Raw genomic sequence first — 22,483 nt, 5'->3', positions numbered from 1 at the left:
TCTGCGAGTGATTCTAATTTATTATCGCTGTTTTCTAGCTGGTCTAAAATCATTTTTGATGTACAGTGACAGTTTTGGTTGCTATGGGCAATCTCCAGTTTCCAGGCATAAAGAACAGTTTTTATTATATAAAACTGCATGCAGGACACTGGGCAGACCACTAGGGACAACGGGGATGTGAAATATTTACATACAGCAATGTAATCTGTAAGATTACATTATACTGTATGTATACTGTTTGTTTCACTTTTTGAATTTGGCGCCGATCTCCGTCCCCGTGCGTCGCAACGCTCGCAGGGCACGGAGATCGGCGGTGTGATGCATCGAGCGAGACACGGCTCGCTCGTACAGCGGGGAGACAACGCTGGATCCGAAGGAGAAGGTAAGTAAACCTCCTCCTGGATCCAGCGACGCTGTCCCGAGTCTGACTCGGGGATACCGCTTTTGGTATGAAAAATCCACCCCGAGTCAGACTCGGGAATACCGCCAGGGGGGTTAAGATAAAAATACCACACTACAATCAGTACAAAAGATAAAAAAGACAACGTTGTCAATGTGGCTACATAGAGCTGCTAGCAGCACACCTCAATCATGCATGCCTTTCATTTACACTACCAGGACATGGAGTAAAAGGGATTGAACTTCAATGGAGCTGAACGGTGTAAAGCACAGATTGCAAATAGGTAATCACTGCTAAGAAGCCGTGTATAGATTGCTGTTCATGGATCTGTCATTGAATGGTCACCCCAAGGACAGAAAGTGCCTGCAATTTAAGGTGGGTGTCACAAAGTTGAAGTCTGGATGGATCACTGCTGTAGAGTTAGTGATGTTACTGTGCAATGAAAAGGCTGGAACTGCACTGAGATAGACAATACAAACAATGAAATCCTCCCAAAGAGACTCAATTGTCTCTTGGAACGGGGGCTACATGGGCAGATCAGGTGTCAGTAAGTCCACTCAATGAAGACAGGAGGTATAAGAGAACCATCATTGCCAAACCTTGGAAGGTAAGATCTTAAGGCTGCATTCACACCTGAGCGTAGCCTTTTTAAAGCAGAAAATCGCGCAAATTTACCACGATTCGTTGCGTTTTTTACCGCGATTTTGTGCAGGGCAAAAGGTCACCAATGTTAAAAGAAGAAAAACGCCCAAATATGCTCAATTCGAGCGACAAAAAAGGGTCCGGAACTTGTTTGAGCTTCAGGCGTTTGGCTTCAGGCGACATGGAGTGGACATGTGAACCATCTCCATTGAGAATAATAGAATTTTTCTCCTCTAGCATTTTGTAGCTTCAGGCTTCAAGCTACAAAATGCTCAGGTGTGAATGGGGTCTTACTCACTGTTGGTGAGATGACACCTTTGCTTTCACTGTGTCTGTCAGTCCCGTGTTGATGTAGATAGTCCAACCAAATAGTTTGTTGTTTCCCGGCTAGTGTAGATCCTTATCCAGAGTTCTCAGCATAGCTAGAGAAATTACCACAATGTTTTCTCCTGCTTAGTGTGGTCAGTTTGTTATAGAAAAGCAGAAGGACTGACAAGAACACCAGGGTTTTCATGCAAAGCAAGCAATACAAAGAGAACATGCTACTTTTTCATGCAAATACATGGTACAGGCGCAGCCACAAACAGTACCTTGACAAGAACACCAGGGTTTTCATGCAAAGCAAGCAATACAAAGAGAACATGCTACTTTTTCATGCAAATACATGGTACAGGCGCAGCCACATACAGTAGCAGGAATATGAAATGTTTAGTTTACATATTCTTTATTGCCTTCACAGGAATGAATGAACATGAAGAGTGCAGATTGAAGGCAGCCTGTGGAGGGAGGAGCAGGGGGGTGCTTTGCCATCCTAGGCTATGGGGCTGTGTGTTTCTATTGATGCATACAGTGTAGGGAGACAGAACTCTAGTCCCTGAATGTAGGGGTGGTACAGGTAACCTGGTGTAGTGGTCATGACATCAGCTTAAAGTGGTTCTAAAGGCAGAAGGTTTTTTTTTTTTTTTACCTTAAAGTATAACTAAAGGCAAAACCTTTTTTAAAAGTTTTGGATGGCGTAGAGATGGATTAGCAGGCCTGTCAGTTTTTATTGCTGTCTTTGCCCCACTTAAGGAAATTCACCCTCTCTAGTTGTCTTGTTTGGGTTGTCCCCAGAAAAGTAATAACGGGGAAATCTTCCAATGGGGACACTAGTTCTGGTGACCTGAAATTCCCCAACACATTCCCTTATATTGCAGGAATTTCCCCTCACTTCCTGTTGGAACACAGTTGTGAAAAAAATCTGACGGGTTATAACCCTCCCTTGCCTATACTACTTTAATACATACTATGCATTAGGTAAAAAAACCTTCTTTGTGCCGCCCCCGTGATACTTACCTGAGCATGATGTTGATCTAGCGCTGTGCCTGAGAGCATCGCTCACTGGCTCATATGCAGCAGTAGGCGCCCTCCTACTGCTGTCAATCACAGCCAGTGAGGAGGGAGGGGGGCGGGGCTGAGTCACACTATGTGTCGGTGGACGGGACTGAGCCTACATGAGTCCTCCATAGCAGACAGATTGCTATGGGGCACTCAGAAAGGGGGAGGAGCTAGATGCACCAATATTGTACTCGCAAAGAGGAGGATTGGAGCTGCTCTGTGCAAAACCATTGCAGTTTTTCTATTGTTTTTTTTTTTTTTCCGTTTTACGATCACTTTAAACTGGAAATTAGGCAAAAATTAAAAGATAAAAAAAAGTTGCACACTGAGCATGTGATTAAATTAGCCGCTGAAAGTACTTTAAATATCACTTTAAGAGCTTTTTTTGGACATTCCCTGTATGACAGCAAATCTGCAGTTTTTGAGTATAGGTCTATTTAAACTGTTTGCCAGGAGTTTATCTTTTTTTTGCTAAATGTACTCAAATAGTGAACGCTCAAAGGTATAGGAGAGCAACAACATAATGCCTGTGTTACTGCTTTGGATTCCCATGCTACCATGTTTATTGAATAGCGTTAGTAGCTAACACATTGCCTGAGCTTGTTGTTTGAATCAATTCTTTAAACATAAGCCATGGGGAAATTACAACAACAAAGCTAGCAGCAGGTAGTAGACAACATAAACTGTCAGGGCATGCCTTTTTTCTGCACAAAGCAACTTTAAAATTTACATTAAAATAGCAACTTGTTCAAATTTGCTAGTTGCATTTGAATAAGCATACCCCCTGATATCATCATGGCTGGGGCCTGCTGATAGGTAGGTGTCTGTTTTGTGGGAAGAAGTATAAGGGGGCATGCATAAGGTAACAGCTTTTCACAGTTCAAGATCCCTTTCACACTGAAGCGCTGCTAAAACAGCCATTAAAGCACCAGTCATTTTTGTGGTGCTATAGAGGCGCTTTAGTGGTGGTTTTTCAGCAAGTTCGCTTTTTTTAAGGTCCCGTGACAATGGGACCTTAAAAAAACACAAAGAAGACCCATTTTGCAGTGCTTTGGAGGCGCTGCCCATTCACTCCAATGGGCGGGGGTGTTTTGGGAGCGCTATTTACAGCAATCCAAACACACCAAAGATGCTGCTTGCAGGATTTTTTCTACCGTCCCGCAAGTACACCACCCAGGCATGTACTGGCCATTGGGACTACCGGGAGTTTCCCGGTGGGCCGATGGCTCAGTGGGCCACTCTGATGTAAGGGGGCTGGTAATGGGACACTCTGATGTAAGGAGGTGCTGATGGGACACTCTGGTGTAAGGGGGCTGCTGATGGGACACTCTGATGTAAGGGCTGCTGATGGGACACTTTGATGTAAGGGGGCTGCTGATGGGACACTCTAAGGGGGCTGCTGATGGGACACTCTGATGTAAGGGCTGCTGATAGGACACTCTGATGTTAGTGGGTGCTGATGGGACACTCTGATGTTAAGGGGTGCTGATGGGACACTCTGATGTAAGAGGGCTGGTAATGGGACACTGATGTAAGGGGGTGCTGATGGGACACTCAAAATGTAAGTGGGCCGGTCTGGATGAAGTCCAGGGACAAATTTCTGTCCCAGTCCAGCCCTGACACCACCCCAGTGTGAAAGCACCTATTCAAATGACTGGGAGGCAGTTTTCAGGGGCTTTTCTGGTGCTATTTTTAGCTCTAAAACACCTGAAAACTGCCTCAGTGTGAAAGGGGTCTAAGGCTGCTTTCACGCTGAGGTGCTTGAAAACTGCCAGTAAAACACTGAGAGCTTTTCATGTGCTTTTGAGGCGCTTCCTATTCATTTTAACAGAGAGGGGCATTTTTGAGGAACTTCTTTTTAGCGCTCCAAAGATGCTGCTTGCAGGAGTTTTTTTTAGCACTCCGCCAGCGCACCGCCCCGCCAATGCACCACCCCAGTGTGAAAGCATTCATTGATTTTAATGGAAATAGGTTTTTGTGAGCCCCTGAAAAGCGCCTCAGTGTGAAAGGGGTCTTATGGTTGTAATGACAGCAGTGATGTGATGGTATTGACCTCTAGTTTTTTATCCTACTTTTGTGTCTTGTTGGAATCTCTTATGCTGCTTTTACACTGGGGCATTGGGGGCGTTGGCGGTAAAGCACCACTATTTTTAGCGGCGCTTTACTGACGTTTTAGCAGCGCTATTCGGCCACTAGCGGGGTGCTTTTAACCCCCACTAGCAGCTGAAAACGGGTTAAAACCGTAGACAAAGTCCTGCTGTAGTGGCTGTTTGGTGGCGCTGCCCACTGATTTCAATGGGCAGGGGTGCTTTAGGAGTGGTGTACACACCGCTCCTACAGTGCTGCAAAGATTCTGCTTGCAGGAGTTTTTTTTACTGTCCTGCAAGCGCATCGCTCCAGTGTGAAAGCACTCAGGCTTTCACACTGGAGTGAGAGGAGAGGCTCTTTACAAGCGCTATGCAGGCTGCATCTCAATAAACTATTATTGGGGGGGGGGACAATTCTGTGAGCATAGAAAATTGGTCTATACAACAACAGCTTATTTCAACATAAATGCAAAAAATGCATGGGATTTAACCCCCAACACACACACACACATTTGAGCAAATACTGTTTGGTATAGTGCTAAAGCCACCTACAGAGAGTGTTCCAAAAAACTGCAGTCCACACTGTTCATACACCAGTTCAGTTTTGAGTCTGTTATGAGCAAACTGTCAGTGAGCATCAGCAGTCACTTCTTCAGTAAACAGTAATTGTCTCAATTGTGTGGGCATTTTTTTTATACATCATTCCCAAAAAACAAGAGTATATAGCAGCTGTTTGACAACAGCATAGCTACATCAGTCTAAAAATTCTGCAGATTGTCTCCCAGGTTAGACATGTATTTATATTTAGAATAAGACAGGGACAGCCTGGAGACCAGCCGTGGGGCCTTTATGTGGCAGCAAATCATATTTTCTATAGCTAATTACAGTCCACTCACAAATAGCTGTTTTAGCAGTGCTTTACAATTAAACAATTTACAATTAAATACATAATTTCTTCACACCTGTCTAAAACTTTTGCACAGTACTGTATATAACATAGTACCTATTGGAAATTAGGACTGTCAGGGTTTCTGATTATTAAGCACAATATTTCTTTGCCACAGTAGTTGGATTAACTGCTAGCCGACCAGCCACTGCAGTTACACTGCTGAAGGTTGGCATGGCTGCGCAAATTGCCGTAGCTATCGCGGTCTCCTTTAAGATGTCATAGCAGGCGCGCACTCACCGCTGCGTGTACCCGGAGCTGATGCACGTGCCCGGCGGGTGCGATATGTGATGGCCACCCGCGATCGCTTGTGACAGAATGAGAATGGGGACATGTGTCTGTGTAGACACACAAATTCTGATCCTCTCAGGGGAGAGAAGATTGATCGTGTGCTCATACTAAGTAGGAACAACGATCGGTCTCCTCCCCCAGTCAGTCTCAGGGAGCGATTCTGTGAGGGGATTAGTATGAACAACAGATCACTCTCCTCACCCCTGACAGCACGGAAATCTGTCTCTTTACATTGACAGATCTCCATTCAATCTCTGTGTGGAGCGATCGCTGGTGTGGCACGCGCATCGGCTCTGGCGTGGCAGCATGCACGCACCCCTTAGTGGTCAAATGTTGAGCCGACATATGGCTACGACGGCTCCCCCAGGGGAGCCAACCTGCCGCAGTATAACTGTGGCGGCTGGTCGGAAGGGGTTAAAGTATCTCAGGCTAGATTCAAACTTCTGCAGATGCAAGACCGTTTTTAAATCGCATTCCCACAGCAAACATGTGCTGCTGTTAGCAGACACGTGGGATTGCATTAATTCTTAATGGCACCCCCATACAATTGAATTGGTTTATCTGCAGCTGCGGTTTTGGTAAAGGTGGAAAGACATTTTCCCTGTGTTTTCTGTAGGTACAGTAGCCATTCAAATGAATGGGCTGCTGTGACTCTGCAAACATGACTGCAGGGAACCGGAGTAGTGTAAACCTAGCCAAAGGCCTCTTTTACACAGGCGGACCGATCTGACCCACCTGTCGGTTTTTCAGGTGGACCCAACCGGACCATCCTTTGTCCTCTATGGAGCAGCGGGTGTCAATGGCTGTGTGTCTATTCTGATCCTGTCCTATCTGCGAAATACAGATGGATGGGGATCGTTCCCCATCCTTCTAGCAGATCAGTTTGGATGGCTGTCAGGTGTAAATGGACAGGTGGTCCTTTTACATCCAACTGCCCATGGAGGAGAGTAAGCTGTGTCTGTGTCCGCTCTGTGTAAGCAGAGCAGACACAGACTAGCCATCCACCTGCTCAGCAGGGATCAGCAGACAGATTCCCCACTGAGCAGACGGACTCCTGGCGGAGTCCATGCTGCGTGGAAGGGGCATAAAGGATATTTTTTCCTATATTTTTTGATAACACCACTTTCAAGAATTTATTGCTGTCTGCGTGCCTACTAGGAAGATTCACTCTCTGTTCTGGTGGCCATTGTCACTTGAACTAAAAGTGAGGGAAACCCTATAATTTTGAGTTCTCTCTAGAACAGGGATACAAGAGAAAATTTTCAATGGGGTTACCGGTTCCTAAGTGGGGATTTACCTCCCTTTGGAGATTTCCCCCCCTTATCTTGTTGCACCTACAGTACAGGAAGTGAGGGGAAATCTATTTAATGGACAGATTGCACAAAAAAAACCTGACGGGTTTTATTCTAAAATGATAAAAGTGTTTGCTTTAGATAGACAGTACTTTAAGAATGATTTTCGGTATGCTGGAAGTGGCTGCATTTGTTATTGATACGAATAAAATAAAATGAACATGCACAGACTAAGCAAATGGAAATGTAACTGGTGACAGCGTAATTGGACAGCTAGAAAAATGCTTATTGTGTAATAATGTAATTTCAGAAAAGTAATAGCTCTTGCATGTATTATACAGAATTGACCATCCAGCTGCGTGATACAGAGGCAGACATCCAGTGCATTGGATTAGTGTTGGTAGCAGCCCATTATGAGATGTGCTAATAAGGAAGTTGGAAGCTAAAGAGGAAATGAGAAACTAATGCCCTTATTATTTCTTTGTACTTTTACTCCAGGAAACTGATGTGATGCCACAGCTACTTAGAAATATACACAACATAAATGTCTTTTTTCTTCTCATTTTTTGTCTTGTGCTCCTTTCCTCTCTCCTCCCCTGCTCCCTCTTGTATTACTTCCCATCATCTATTTATTGATCTTCTAGCACTTGGAGGCAATGCCAAGGTATCTTAGAAATAATTGAATAGATTCATTCCTTTGGAGATAATTGAGAGTGGGACTTGGGAGTTAGATGAATTGCCTGGAAAGATGGGAATAAAATGCCCAGGCCAAATATATTGGCTGTGATATTTTCAGTTTCTGTGAGAACAGGTACACCTATTGGACACTTTCGGGTAATTAGAGGGTACTAGCAAAAGTGTGCCTGCTGGCAATTATAGGGGATGTTCCAAATCGGTGATTAGAGAATGGGGAATGTAATTGTTTACAACGGCCTTGCAAATGGCATCATATCCCAGAAGGGAATGCATAGTTAGGGGCAAAAATGTGTTTATATTGAAGAAAAGCTTTTATTCCAAAGCTAGGTGGAATCAAAGAATGAAGGAGTTTTTGTAAAAAAAAAAAAAAAAAAGTTTTAGAAACATGTTCTTGTTTTTTTACTTAGTAAATATATCTGCAACAGCCTATGTATGTTCTATATTAGTGCAAATATTGGTATCACCAGAGGCATGACTTGAAACTTGTGGGCCCCAATGCAAAAGTTGTCAATGAGAGCAGAGGAAGGGTGTGGACTGGAGAGAGGGCAAACAAATGGAAGCTAATTTTCTGGATTATAGAACTTGGCTGGGGTACTGGGGGACACAAGGTGGACTGGAGCTGAACTCCAGCTCTGGGATTTTGTGGAGAAAATAAAATGTAATAAGACAGCAGAGAGCAGAGCTGTGGGCCCCCTGGAGCTAAGGGCGGGGTCACAATTGCAACCCCTGAGACCCCTGATGCTACACCCATGGTTATCACATCTTCAGAGACCACAGAATGTTATACTATTTTCACAAGAACTCAAAAGGCCTGATGTTTCACACCGAGAGATACTTGGGTAACGCCAACAACCATAGCTGATACATCATAGGAGTCTGAAAATTGAGCATCAAACAATATATATAACAGTATATACTTACCTATTTCAGGCCATCTAATCCAGTCATGTGATCTGGCTCGCCTGTGTCAGCTAGCGCAGCTGCAGGGGAGAGGAGGGAGCGCTGACAATCAATGGACCATTGAAGCCTATGAGTGACGTCACTGCTCCAGGTCTTACTAGCCATTGTCCGAGAACTCTCTCCTCTCTTCTGCAGCCACTGCTGGCTGACACAGGGGACATCTTGTGACTGGACCGAAGTGGCCTGAAAATAGGTAAGTATCTATATCTTTCTTTTACAGGTTTGCTAGCATAAGTGTTAAGACCATTTTAAGGCTAGTTAGGAGGGAATTCCACTTTAAACAAAGAAATATGTCATGTTCAATCTTTTTTTTTTTTTTATATTTTCATACCAAACTATGAAATGCTGCATTTAGAATGTATTCACTATTGTTTCCAACTCAAATTTTCCTGTCTGTGATGCCTATTCAGTCATATTCGATGGTCAGCGATCCTATAGGTCAGCTCACTGAGCACCATTCAAATTTTCTTGGCAATTTTTTATGAGGTAGTTCGTCAGGACTACCGTAACCTTCCCTATTTGCACATGTTGGGACAAAAAATGTGATAACATATGTGCATATCCAGTCTGTACACACTTTCCTGGGCCAATTTAGACAGGAGCCAATTAACATAACAACGTTTCTTTGGAATGTGGGAGGAAACCCATACAAGTTACAGGGAAAATGTGCAAACTCCATGCAGATAATGTTCTGGTTGAGGTTTGAACTAATTACACCTGTGCTGGCATAAGTGGGAACTACGGAGCCACTGTGCTGCTCAGAATTTTCTGTAGACCTTTTTTTCCATAGTGCATTCTCTCCATTGAGAATTGTATATTCTTCCATGTGATGTACAGTTATAGCAATCATGGAGATTATTCTGCTGTAGTCCATGGCTAGAAAATATTTTTAAAAAGAAGAAATATGTTTACAGTGTCTGATATGTACAGTATAGACTATAGATTCTGATACCTTCTTAGTGGAAAGCCCTGAATCCCCATTTACATCTCTGTTTTGTTGAGTGACTATGCAGGACAAGAGTAAAAAGATGCAGTTACTTATTTTGGTACAACATCGTATGGTTTTGGCCGCATAGACTTTAATAGGGGCTCCTGAAAATGTAATTAAAAAATGCATGCAAATGCAGACAAACAAGTGTGAACCTTGACTTAGGCATGCCATAAATGGGTCATTTTTTTTTAACCAGCAGATTGAATGAAAAAAACTGACCCGATTGCCCCATCCACACATTCAAACTATTGTATTCTGCCAGTGGGGAGACTTCCCTGCAGTCAGAATACATTGATCAGCATAGCAGACTATAACCTGCAGCGCTTATCGAGCAGGAAAAATCTGACAGGGTGGTTGTACACAAGTTGATTGCTAGACTTACATGGGCTTAAATTGGTAGATTACAGGGGCCATACATGGATTGAAATTCATCCTGTGCCTGCTGAGTCTGCTGAATTTCCATGCATGCATGTGTAATTTTTGGTCAGTATCATGTATATGCATATCGGCTACACACCTTGGCAGTCGCATTTGAAATCAAATGTTTATCTTTGCTTTTAAACATGAGCACATAGATTCATAGGATTGAATATAGGATTTGTGTATCAACACTATGGGTTCAATTTACTAAATAAATCTGCAAAAAGACTGTGCACTTTGCAAGTTTAGTTGCACTAGTTTTTCTCAGAGCTTAGTGAATGTGGTGAAGCTCTGCTGATTTCATCCAATCATGTGCAATCAAAAATGCTAATTTTTTTATTTTAATTTTCCTTACACAAGATTGGGTATTATTTACAAAGTGAAGCTTCACCACATTTCTAAGCTCTGGTGAAAATGAGTGCAATTGCACGTCTATTTTGCCTGTAGTAAATCAACCAGAGTGAGGCTCGATGTGCATTATGTATATATATACATAATGACCACTTCAGACTCCCACCCCAGATGATGTCTAAGTTAACGAAGCGCGTTGGCTCGAGTACTATCCAGGCCATTGTGTTCATTATGCTATTTGCTGTGTGATACTGCTAATAAGCTGTAAGAAACCAAGAAATCAGGCCGAGACACAAGTACAGTTAAATCACACTTCTTTAATAATAAAAGTAAAAAGTACAAACGTAGTCAAAACATAGCCAAAGTTCAGTAACCGGAATGGATAGTCAGCCAAGCCAGAAGTCAGGGGTCGATGTAGTGGAACAACAAGCAGGATTTGGATCCAGAAGGGATGTCAGCAAAGCAAATCTTGAACAGGAGAAAGTTTCTGTGATGTTGACCAAGACAAAGGCAGAGATCCTCTGGACTGGACGGCTTAAGTTTGCGGGACCAACGAGTAGGATATCATCAACAGCTGAGTAACTGTGGAGAGAAATGGGAGCTGACAATTAGCCGACAGCTGAGCGGCCGGCTCAGAGAAGGAAGGGCTGAGCCCAGCCCTGACATAAGTGCTTTTCTATCATCTGAATGTAAGTGTTCTGACTTTTTAAATAAATCCTCCACATGACGGTTTTACCATATGTGGAGGTGTTCTGTTTCTATTATGGATGAAATATTACTTGTGAGCCACTAAGAGGAAAAGATCTGTGCTTGATGGGGGAGTTGGTGGTCCCTTAAAGTCGCCTGAAAGTTTGTCCTCTGGAGAGTGGTCATGGAAACATTGATCTACTGTTGTATATTTGCCTCTGCCTGTTTGACCCAACAGTGTAGGCTGACTGATCGATGAGCTTTGGTAAGCATATCCAATTCTAAAAGGTGGTGGATATCCTTCATGGTGGTGACATATTCATGAATATTGGGATTGCCAGCCATTATCATTGGATTATCATCTCTGTAAACATTGGGACTTTTCCGAAACACTACTTTGGACTTTTTTCCACCCTCTTTTTCTATTATTGTTTATATAATGATAATTATTTGGGGTATGATATGAGTGCATGATATGCTGTTTACACAACATTTTTTGATTGCTCCTGTTGCTAGAAGCAAGAATATATATATATATATATATATATATATATATATATATATATATATATATATATTCTTGCTTCTAGCAACAGGCAAAAAGATTGCTCATGAATTGATTTGGATTACCTGTCTTTGGCAACTGCAATAAGACCTCATGATCTCTAATGTCTTTCTAGCAACTATTTCATAATTTAATCTCTTATGCCAATTGCCTAATATTATCATAGCTGCATGGAAGATAGGTTGCTATAGGTGAACACCCTAGCATGAGTTCTGTAAATGTACCCTATAGGCCAGGGATATGCAATTAGCGGACCTCCAGCTGTTGCAAAACTACAATTCCCATGAGGCATAGCAAGACTCTGACAACCACAAGCATGACACCCAGAGGCAGAAGCATGATGGGACTTGTAGTTTTGCAACAGCTGGAGGTCCGCTAATTGCATATCCCTGCTATAGGCTAATGACAGATTTACAAAAAAGTAGCAGGTTCCAGAAGGTCGGCAGACATTGACTCTGCGAAAAGGTTGGCTAGAATAGATACTATTTATATAGCTGTAGCTATCAGACATCTCCCCACCTGTCACTAACTGGCTTGACATCCTGATAGCCTTGAAGTATGCAATGATACATTATTACACAGCCAGAAAGGGAGGAGGGTTGTATGTGGAAGCGGCAGAAATTGAAGTGCATAAAGAGAACGAAGGGCCAATTAACAGCTATGCATGTGCATTATTGTGCAAATCAATATGCATTTTCATGCACGTTCATTGATTTCAATGGATCTCTCAACATGTTGCCATATAAAATAATTAAAAAAAAAAGACATGAAACTTTTTTTCTTTTTTTTAAATAAGGTGTGTAAATGCATGGTGTATATCTGAGCAAGTACTATTCAGTAAGATAATGTTTTCCAAATTTGTGCCATAATGCATAGTTTTGCTGTAAGTACATTATACATTTATGAATAATTTACCTATTAACACACTATTAAAATACATCATATTAGAAGAAAGGTGAAATAAATAAAAAATTAATGGTTTCAGGTGGAACTCCTCTATCTGCCTCATGCACTTATACAAATATTCGTGTAGAGACATAATAAAAACGTAACCTTGTGTATTCAGCTTGTCACAGCCCCTTTGATACACATATGTAACTGTAAAAGTACACAGCCCTGTTGGCTTTCATGTGCTCTTACATTTCTCCAGATTATGAGCCTACACAGACATGAGTGTTGTCAGTTTTATTGCCAATAAATAGTCAAGGTTATAATAAAAGCTTCTGTACGTTTGATGATCCCATCTTATTCTACCAATTTCCACCAAACTGACTTTGCAGGATGCATGCTAATTAAAAGAGAAAAATTATTTAATTAAAGCATATCTGTGTTCAACTGGATTACATGGCCTGTAATTGATGAGGTTATGTTTTAAATGGAATTATGCACTCTGCTATTTTTAGTAAATTATCATTAGATTTTTTTTTTTTTTTTTACTAAACGCTATATTGTGATGTGTATCAGGTGTGGTAGCTGTAAATATACCAGATGTATTACATATTCCATCTGTCTTTGTCTGTGAGTCTGTATATGTGTGTGTGTATGTGTGTATGTGTATATATATATATATATATATATATATATATATATATATATATATATATATATAATACACACACAGACATATATATATATATATATATTATATATACACATACACACACACACGGTGCCTTGAAAAAGTATTCATGCCCACACAAAGTGGCACATAATTGTGAAAAAAAAGTGAAAGGAAAATGATAAATGGTTTATATATATATATATATATATATATATATATATATATATATATATATATATATACACACACACACGGTGCCTTGAAAAAGTATTCATGCCCACATGCCCACACAAAGTGGCACATAATTGTGAAAGGAAAATGATAAATGGTTTTCCAATTTTTTTACAAATAAATATCTGAAAAGTGTGGCATGCATTTGTATTCACCCTCCTTTACTCTGATAGCCCTAACTGAAATCTAGTGGAACTAATTGCCTTCAGTAGTTACCTGGATAGTAAATATAGTCAGCCTGTGTGCAATTTAATCTCAGTATAAATACAGCTGTTCTGTGAAGCCCTCAGACGTTTGTTAGAGAAGCTTAGTGAACAAACGGCATCATGAAGGCCAAGGAACACACCTGACAGGCCAGGGATAAAGTTGTGTAGATGTTTAAAGCAAGGTTTTAAAAAATATCCCAAGCTTTGAACATCTCATGGAGCGCTGTTCAATCCATCATCCAAAAATGGAAAGAGTATGGCACAACTGCAAACCTACCAAGACACAGGTCAGGCAAGGAGAGCATTAATCAGAGAAGCAGCCAAGAGGCCCATGGTAACTCTGGAGGAGCTGCAGAAATCCACAGCTCAGGTAGGAGAATCTAACCACAGGACAACTATTAGTCGCGCACTCCAAAAATGTGGTCTTTATAGAAGAGTGGCAAGAAGAAAGCCATTGTTAAAAGAAAGACATAAGAAGTCCCGTTTGCAGTTTGCGAGAAGCCATATGTGGGACACAGCATGTAGAAGAAGAGGCTCTGGTCAAATGAAACCAAAATTAAACTTTTTGGCCTAAAAGCAAAACGTTATGTGTGGCAGAAAACTAACACTGCACATCACCCTGAATGCACCATCCCCGCCGTGAAACATGCAGCATAATTTTATGGGGATGCACTTCTTCAGCAAAGACAGAGAAGCTGATCTGAGTTGATGGGAAGATGGATGGAGCCAAATATAGGGCAATCTTAGAAGAAAACCTGTTAAAAGACCTGAGACTGGGGCAGAGGTTCACCTTCCAGCAGGACAACAACCCTAAACATGCAGCCAGAACTACAATGGAATGGTTTAGATCAAAGCATTATTATGTGTTAGAATGGCCCAGTCAAAATCCAGACCTAAATCCGACTAAAAATCTGTGACAAGACTTGAAAATTGCTATTCACAGATGCTCTCCATCAAATCTGACAGAGCTTGAGCTATTTTGCAAAGAAGGATGGGCAATAAATGTCACTCTAGATGTGCAAAGCTGGTGTAGACATACCCAAAAAGACTTACAGCTGTAATTGCAGTGAAAGGCGGTTCTACAAAAGTATTGACTCTGGGGGGCTGAATACAAATGCACGCCACACTTTTTAGATATTTATTTGTAAAAAATGTGGAAAACCATTTATCAGTTTCCTTCCACTTCACAATTATGTGCCACTATGTGTTGGTCTATCACATAAAATCCCAATAAAATACATTTACATTTTGGTTGTAACATGACAAAATGTGGAAATTTTCAAGGGATATGAATACTTTTTCAAGCTACTGTTTGTGTGTGTGTGTATATATGTGTGTGTATATGTATATGTGTGTATATATATATATCATATATCTACACACACACACACACACACACACATAGTATATAGATGCACACAAAAAAATATGTCAATAGCAATATAGGCAGGGAAATATACAAAACAATACAAAGGGGGTCCCCAGCATACTTTCAAGCTAGTCAGCTAAAAAGTTAACTAAATTGCCTCGACTACTTTTTTAGTTTGCAACTACCTGTTGAAGCTAAATTGGCACACCAGTGCACCTCTGCAAAGTTTGGTCCCTAACTTAAGCTGCGTACACACTGAGTTTTTCGCTCAACCAGCAGGCTGAACGAAAAAACAAAACTCAGGTTCCTGCATCCACACATGAGATGTGGATGCAGGAATCTCTCTCCCACAGCATTATTGTAATCTGACAGAGGTGACTCCTTCCCTGTCAGAATACATTGATCAATGTTGTATGTGGCTGATCTGGTACTGGATTACCAAATAGGCAGAGTAGGCACCAGCCTATGGTTTCCATGGCACATAAGGGCCCCGTGACAACAAATCAAAATGATATTGATTTGATCTTGAAAGAAAATTAAAATTAAGCTTTATTAAATTGTTTACAAAAGATAGAAAAAAAATTATTCACTCAAAGAAGCAAACACTTTACATTAAAGACTCTATATAGAAAATACCAAGTACATAAACCATAGACCTCAGGTTTACAGTACAGTTTGTCTCTTAAAAGTTCATCTTCTTTCAGCTTCTTCTTTCTATCTTTCTATTATCCCACTATCCCACACACGAGAAACCTCCAGAAACCTGCAAGGGGGGCCCCAAGGTTCTGACTGCCTATGGCCTACCATAGAGTTTAGTTCGGCGCTGGGCTGATTAAATTCTGGCTCTCTCAATTTATTAATCAGATCCTAAAGATTGCATCTCGCTTCTAATCTTTTTATACAATCTTTATTATATGTTTGCAGAAACATTGCAATAAAGCACAACACACAGTTCCACTAGTCAAAAAAGTGGAAGAGAGAGGGTGAACTACAGGAGGGCAGAGATTACTGAACCAAGCTAATTCCATGAAATGATTCACATGGCACAGTTTGTAGCGTACAATAATCTGAGCTAAGGAAGGTAGAAAAAGTACACCAATCTCTTTAAATTTACAACAAATCATTTGCTGACATATATGCTGCCACTGTATTAGAGTATATTGATTAAAGATCTGCGAGTTAGGAAGGGTAATTTTTGTTTTACCTCATGAATCCAAGTAATCCATAAGCTTGCCTCACACTGACAGAGTGTGAGGCGAGGAGAGCCAATCAGCGGCATCTCCTCAAAGAGGGACAGCTAGGGAAGTAACCAGGGCATGGATCATCAGTGCCCTGATTACAATCTATAAATTAAGTGTAAAAATACCATGCCCACCAATGCCAGTGATCAGAGCCCACCAGTGGCAGCAATCAGTGCCCACACTGCCCACAAGTGCCACAAATCAGTGTCCATTAGCCATACCAGTCAGTTCTGGTAATTAATGCTGCCCATCAATGCCCATCACTGCTGTCCATCAGTGCCCATCTGTACCGCCTATCCGTGCCCACCAGTGCCGCCTATTAGTGCCCATCAGTGCCACCTAACAGTACCCATCAGTGCCGCTTATCAGTGCTCACCAGTGCCACATATCAGTGCCACCTATCAGTGCCCATAAGTGCGGCATATCAGTGCCACCTCATCAATGCCCACCAGTTCAGCCTATCAGTGCCCATCAGTGTTGCCTCATCAGCGCACATCGGTAAAGGCAAAAAATGACTTAGTTACAAAATTTACTGACAGAAAAACGTTTTTTTGTAAAAAAAAAACAGCAGTGATTACATACCAGCAAAAGAAAGCTCTTTTTGTGTTAAGAAAATGATAAAAAAATTTGTTTGGGTACAGTGTAGTATGACCGCGCAATTGTCATTCAAAGTGCGACAGCGCTGAAAGCTGAAAAATGGGGTGGGAAGGAAGGGGGTGTTCGTGCCTGGTAGGCAAGTGGTTAACCATACTACTGATCTTATGTTAGAAAGATGTTTGCAGAAGAAACCTAGCAATTGTGCATGACCCCAGTGGTCTGATTGACATTCCCCATAGGTATTTCATAACTTAGAGTGCATAGTTTACCTTGTGTCAAGAATTTGATGCACCATACCTCCCAAACTGAGCCCCATGTGCTTAAAAATGCAACTGTTTCTCCTGGCTGGAAGCCCGGGTAGCTAAAAAGGGAAATAATGTAAATTGGCATCTTGTTTATGACGGACGTGCCACTCCTTTTTTTAAGTTAATTTACAGTGTCCCCAAGAAAATTGATTAAATATGCAATTTAGGTCTACTTCATAGTACCAATGAAGTAACACAATTAAGGCTGCCCCACATGGGGTGGGCTCAGTTGAAGTCTACCTCCTCAGTGGGGAATCTGTCTGCTGTTCCCCGCTGAGCAGTCGGTTGGCTGGTCCATGTCCACTCCACTTATGCAGAACGGACACAGACACAGCCTCCTCTCCTCTATGGGCGGTCGGATGTAAAGGAACCGCCTGTCCGTTTACACCGACTGCCATCTGATCCAATCCGCCAGACAAATGGGGAATTGATCCCCATCCAAATGTTTTTAGTGGACAGGATTGGATGTTGGTGGGTGTCAACGGACTTGTGCCGCTCCATAGAGGGCAATGGATGGTCCAGTCGGGTCCGACTGAAAAACTGACAGGCGGGCCCAATAAGCTGCCTGTGTGAAAGGGCCCTAATAATGAAAAATAAGCTTTACTTAACTGATAACAGAGACCATGTTACAGAAATGGCAGTTTTATATTTCACTCTTAGGCCGCGTACACACGGGCGGATTGTCTGCCCAACTAAGTTCGTCAGACAATCCGACAGACAGTCCGTTCAAAATTTGCATGAACGGACTTGACCACACACGATGAGCAGACAGTCCGCTGAAAGCGTGCGCGATGACGTGTACAGCACGTACGACGGGACTAGAAAAACGACGTCCTATACACTGCAATGCAACCTTCGGCCGTGTAAATCCGTTCTGAGCATGCACCATACTTAGTCCGTCCAACTTGCCTACACACGAGCGGACTGTCCGCTGAAACCAAGTTTGGACGGACAAAACCAAGTTTGAACGGACAAAATTTCGGAAATTCCGTAAGACTTTGTTCGTCAGACAGTCCGCTGAAGTTGGACAGACAATCCGCCCGTGTGTACGCGGCCTTAGGCTGGGTTCACAGCTCCGGGGCAGCCGTGGTACGCATTGGAAAAGGGTCCTGTGCCTCTTTGACTCTGTTTCAGGTGTGAATTCAGGCAAAGATTCGGACCTGATTTGCACATGAATCAGTGTACAGGGACGCACCTGACCCCCTGCTGGGACCTGCGGCCGCATCAGTATGAACCCAGCCTTAGATCCAGAGAGGACCAAACCTGCAGACCTTATGAGTTATACTGTTCTTATAGCCCTCCTAACCAGGTAGGTAGTGAACTGGTTAAAGGCTACAAAAACTGATGACAGCAGCTTCCTGTGTTTTCCCAAGTTTAGGAGGTAGTCCAGAAGCGATATCACTAAGCTGATTGGTCAGACTCAGAGCAGCTACTGCTTATTTCATTTGTCTGTAATGGGCAAGACTGTTGCTCTATGAATTCTATTCTTGGCTTTAGTGTCATCCAAGGTAAAATAATAGCTTATAATAACTTAATATAAAGATTGATATTATAGATCAATCCAGCAATACATGAGTGCAGGATAAACTACTATTTTATTTTTTTATTTTTAGACTTGCATACCCTTTCAGGCTGAAATACATTTAAAACTAATAAGATTACTTGATGTCTATCTTTATATTAAAGTGATATACCAACCTAAACGTATTTATTTTTTTGTTTCGCTGTCCCCATTAGGTAGCTCTTTCTTATCTTTGTGTCCTGGTGACTGATGGCCACAAGGACAAGACTTAAGAGGTTAAATATTGGTCAATGAACAATTCATTGATCACAGTTCATTTCTGATTCATTGATTCACTGATCCTCATCATATATGACTTTTCAGTAAGCAATGAAAGGCTGGCCCCTTGTCAGAAACCACTTCTGAGTCTCTGAACCATTCCATTGTATTCAAGCCCAGAGGAAGAGGGAGGTCTATGGACCCCTAAAGTGCGTTGGTTGGTTTTATCCATTCTGTGGTCATTTACTGAATCAATAAATCCATCCTGGCCTCTTATTTGTAGCTCTTTCTGGTGACGCTCTACTTAGACCTGCAAAGCAACTATGAAAACCTTTTATCAGTTTAGGTTAAGCAGATAATTAGCTGAACAAAGTATGTTGAATAGGAAAGAGCTGATGCTATGGTACTGGGGTACAGGCTGGACAGGATGTCTGCTGTGTGTAGGAAACTATTTACAAGGCCATTACTTCTTACTTTTGTATGTTATTTCTTACCAGGTCAAGTGGCCTCATGTGAATAAGATCTTCACCCCAAATTATAATTGGTACTTGGTGGAAGAAGTGGCCCAGCTTCAGAAGAAGGCTGTACTCTTACCTTGATTAGCATCATCTAAAGGACTACCATCACAAGTAAGTACACAGTATTAGAAGGAGGCTGGTTAAAAATTGTTATCATAATATCCCTCTCCTCTCTGCCCCTTTCCCTCTAGCCAACACACTCACACTCCTTCCTCATTGCTATCAGTCTGACCTGTCTCTCCACTCCTTTCAGCAGCAGCTCACATAAATTTCCTGTCCCTCTGCTCTCTGAACCGTCACTTCTCTCCCTCTCCTCTCCCCAGCATCAGCATTTCAACTGTGGGCAACTGGCTGTTACAGCTTGCGGCTTCACAGCTGGGTGCACACTGCGGCTGCTTAATTCTCCGGCAGTCTCCTGGGAGCTGTGATGTGTACCATAAGACTGCAGGGTGGGAGGTGATCCGAGTGGAAGTGGGAGCAGGTACCTGTCAAAACTAGTGCTTAAAGCAGAACTTCTCCTTTTGGGTGGAGCTCTGCTTTAAGTCCACTCCACACAAACTCAGTCTGCCCTTTTTTAGCCTCTGCTCCAGTGTTCCTTCCTTCCAACTGCAGCTCACTCATATATTGGATTCCTTTCTGCAAGAATACTCTATTGCTTATGGATTCAACTGGATTTATTATTCTTTGATTGTGCGTGTTTCTTTTATTTTCTTATCTTTGCGGGACCTTGAACTAATTTTCAGGTCTCAGGGAACTCCTGCTATCATTAGTTCATCAGGGTTCCGTGGGATTAATGCCCCACTTACAGTTCATGCCATTGACTCTGCCGAGTGGTGTTGGATCTGGAGCTTTTCAGGCACCATTAGATGATGAGGGTCAATCAACCACATCTTAACTAGATGCTGACCGCTGGCTGTCAAATGACGGCCAGGCGGCGCACCTATTGTGGCGGGAGGCCGTCATATGACGCCCTCCCGTTTAAACAGGGAATGCGCGCGATCGTGCGCGCGCATCCCTGTTTCTTCGGTGGCGGCATGTCACGGAGACACCGCTCACCACCGAAGGGGGTGAACAGCCATTATTTATGGCTGTTTACCACGTGATTGGCCGTGATGAAGTCACGGTCGATCACAGATGGTCACACCCCGAATGTGCATGGCGCATGCGCGCGATCGTGAGCGTGCTGCGCGTGCATGTCGGTGGCGGCGTGTTCCCCGGGAACACTGCTCGTCACCGACGCTGGTAAACAGCCATTGGCCGGCTGTTTACCCACGTGATCGGCTGTGATCCTTTCACAGCCGATCACTAAAATGTAAACAAACCGCGGTAACGAGATGTTACCGGGTTGTTCTCCTCCTCACACACCGATCGTGTGTGAGGAGGAGATTGCGGTAACATCTCGTTACCGCCTAGTGTACACCAATCACACTGATTGCCTGCCTGCCCCCCCCCAATAAAGAGGACCTGTCACCACCCCTCATAGTACCTGTCAATCACAGTCCATCAGAGTACCTTTCACAGTCCATAAGAGTATTTGAGTACCTGTCACAGCCAATCAGAGTACCCGAGTACCTGTCACAGCCCATCAGAGTACCCGAGTACCTGTCCCGGCCCATCAGAATACCCGAGTACCTGTCCCGGCCCATAAGAGTACCCGAGTACCTGTCCCGGCCCATAAGAGTACCCGAGTACCTGTCCCGGCCCATCAGAGTACCCGAGTACCTGTCCCGGCACATCAGGGTACCCGAGTACCTGTCACGGCCCATCAGGGTACCCGAGTACCTGTCACGGCCCATCAGGGTACCCGAGTACCTGTCACAGCCCATCAGGGTACCCGAGTACCTGTCACGGCCCATCAGGGTACCCGAGTACCTGTCACGGCCCATCAGGGTACCCGAGTACCTGTCACGGCCCATCAGGGTACCCGAGTACCTGTCACGGCCCATCAGGGTACCCGAGTACCTGTCACGGCCCATCAGGGTACCCGAGTACCTGTCACGGCCCATCAGGGTACCCGAGTACCTGTCACAGTCCATATGAGTACCTGTCACCGCCCTTCAGAGTACCCAAGTACCAGTCACCAAACCATCAGAGTACCTGTCACCAGGCCATCAGAGTACCCGAGTACCTGTCACCAGGCCATCAGAGTACCCGAGTACCTGTCACCAGGCCATCAGAGTACCCGAGTACCTGTCACCAGGCCATCAGAGTACCCGAGTACCTGTCACGGCCCATCAGAGTACCCAAGTACCTGTCACGGCCCATCAGGGTACCCGAGTACCTGTCACGGCCCATCAGGGTACCCGAGTACCTGTCACGGCCCATCAGGGTACCCGAGTACCTGTCACGGCCCATCAGGGTACCCGAGTACCTGTCACGGTCCATCAGGGTACCCGAGTACCTGTCACAGACCATTAGAGTACCGAGTACCTGTCACAGTCCATCAGGGTACCCGAGTATCTGTCACAGCCCATCTGAGTACCCGAGTACCTGTCACAGTCCATCAGGGTACCCGAGTACCTGTCACAGCCTGAGTACCCGAGTACCTGTCACAGTTCATCTGAGTACCCGAGTACCTGTCACAGTTCATCTGAGTACCCGAGTACCTGTCACAGTCCATATGAGTACCTGTCACCGCCCTTCAGAGTACCCAAATACCAGTCACCAAACCATCAGAGTACCTGTCACCAGGCCATCAGAGTACCCGAGTACCTGTCACCAGGCCATCAGAGTACCCGAGTACCTGTCACCAGGCCATCAGAGTACCCGAGTACCTGTCACCAGGCCATCAGAGTACCCGAGTACCTGTCACCAGGCCATCAGAGTACCCGAGTACTTATCTCCAGCCTATCAGAGTACCCGAGTACCTATTTGCAGCCCATGTCTCATAGAATATACGTTGGGATGTTTGCTTTCCAAAATGGGGTCATTTTGTGGGTAATTTCACTGTCCTGGTGGTCCAGGACCTTC

General features: G+C 43.4%; 1 protein-coding gene across 6 annotated transcripts in view; it reads left to right on the top strand.

The window, feature by feature from the left end:
• The window catches only part of DGKA (diacylglycerol kinase alpha), a 334,273-nt gene that overhangs the window by 141,346 nt on the left and 170,444 nt on the right, over nucleotides 1–22,483 (top strand). For 5 of the 6 annotated variants that reach the window (XM_077483430.1, XM_077483426.1, XM_077483433.1 and 2 more), the window contains one exon: nucleotides 19,493–19,624. The exons of the other annotated variant lie outside the window; for it this stretch is intronic. The gene's annotated coding sequence lies outside the window, so the exon portion shown is untranslated. The remainder of the gene's footprint in view (nucleotides 1–19,492; nucleotides 19,625–22,483) is intronic. 6 annotated transcript variants of the gene reach the window in all.

The sequence above is a fragment of the Lithobates pipiens genome, unplaced genomic scaffold (genome assembly GCF_037356315.1).
Source record: "Lithobates pipiens isolate NorthernLeopardFrog02 unplaced genomic scaffold, aLitPip1_a1.2 Scaffold_16, whole genome shotgun sequence".
NCBI classification, from domain to species: Eukaryota; Metazoa; Chordata; class Amphibia; order Anura; family Ranidae; genus Lithobates; species Lithobates pipiens.
This window is presented reverse-complemented; position numbering and strand designations above follow the sequence as displayed.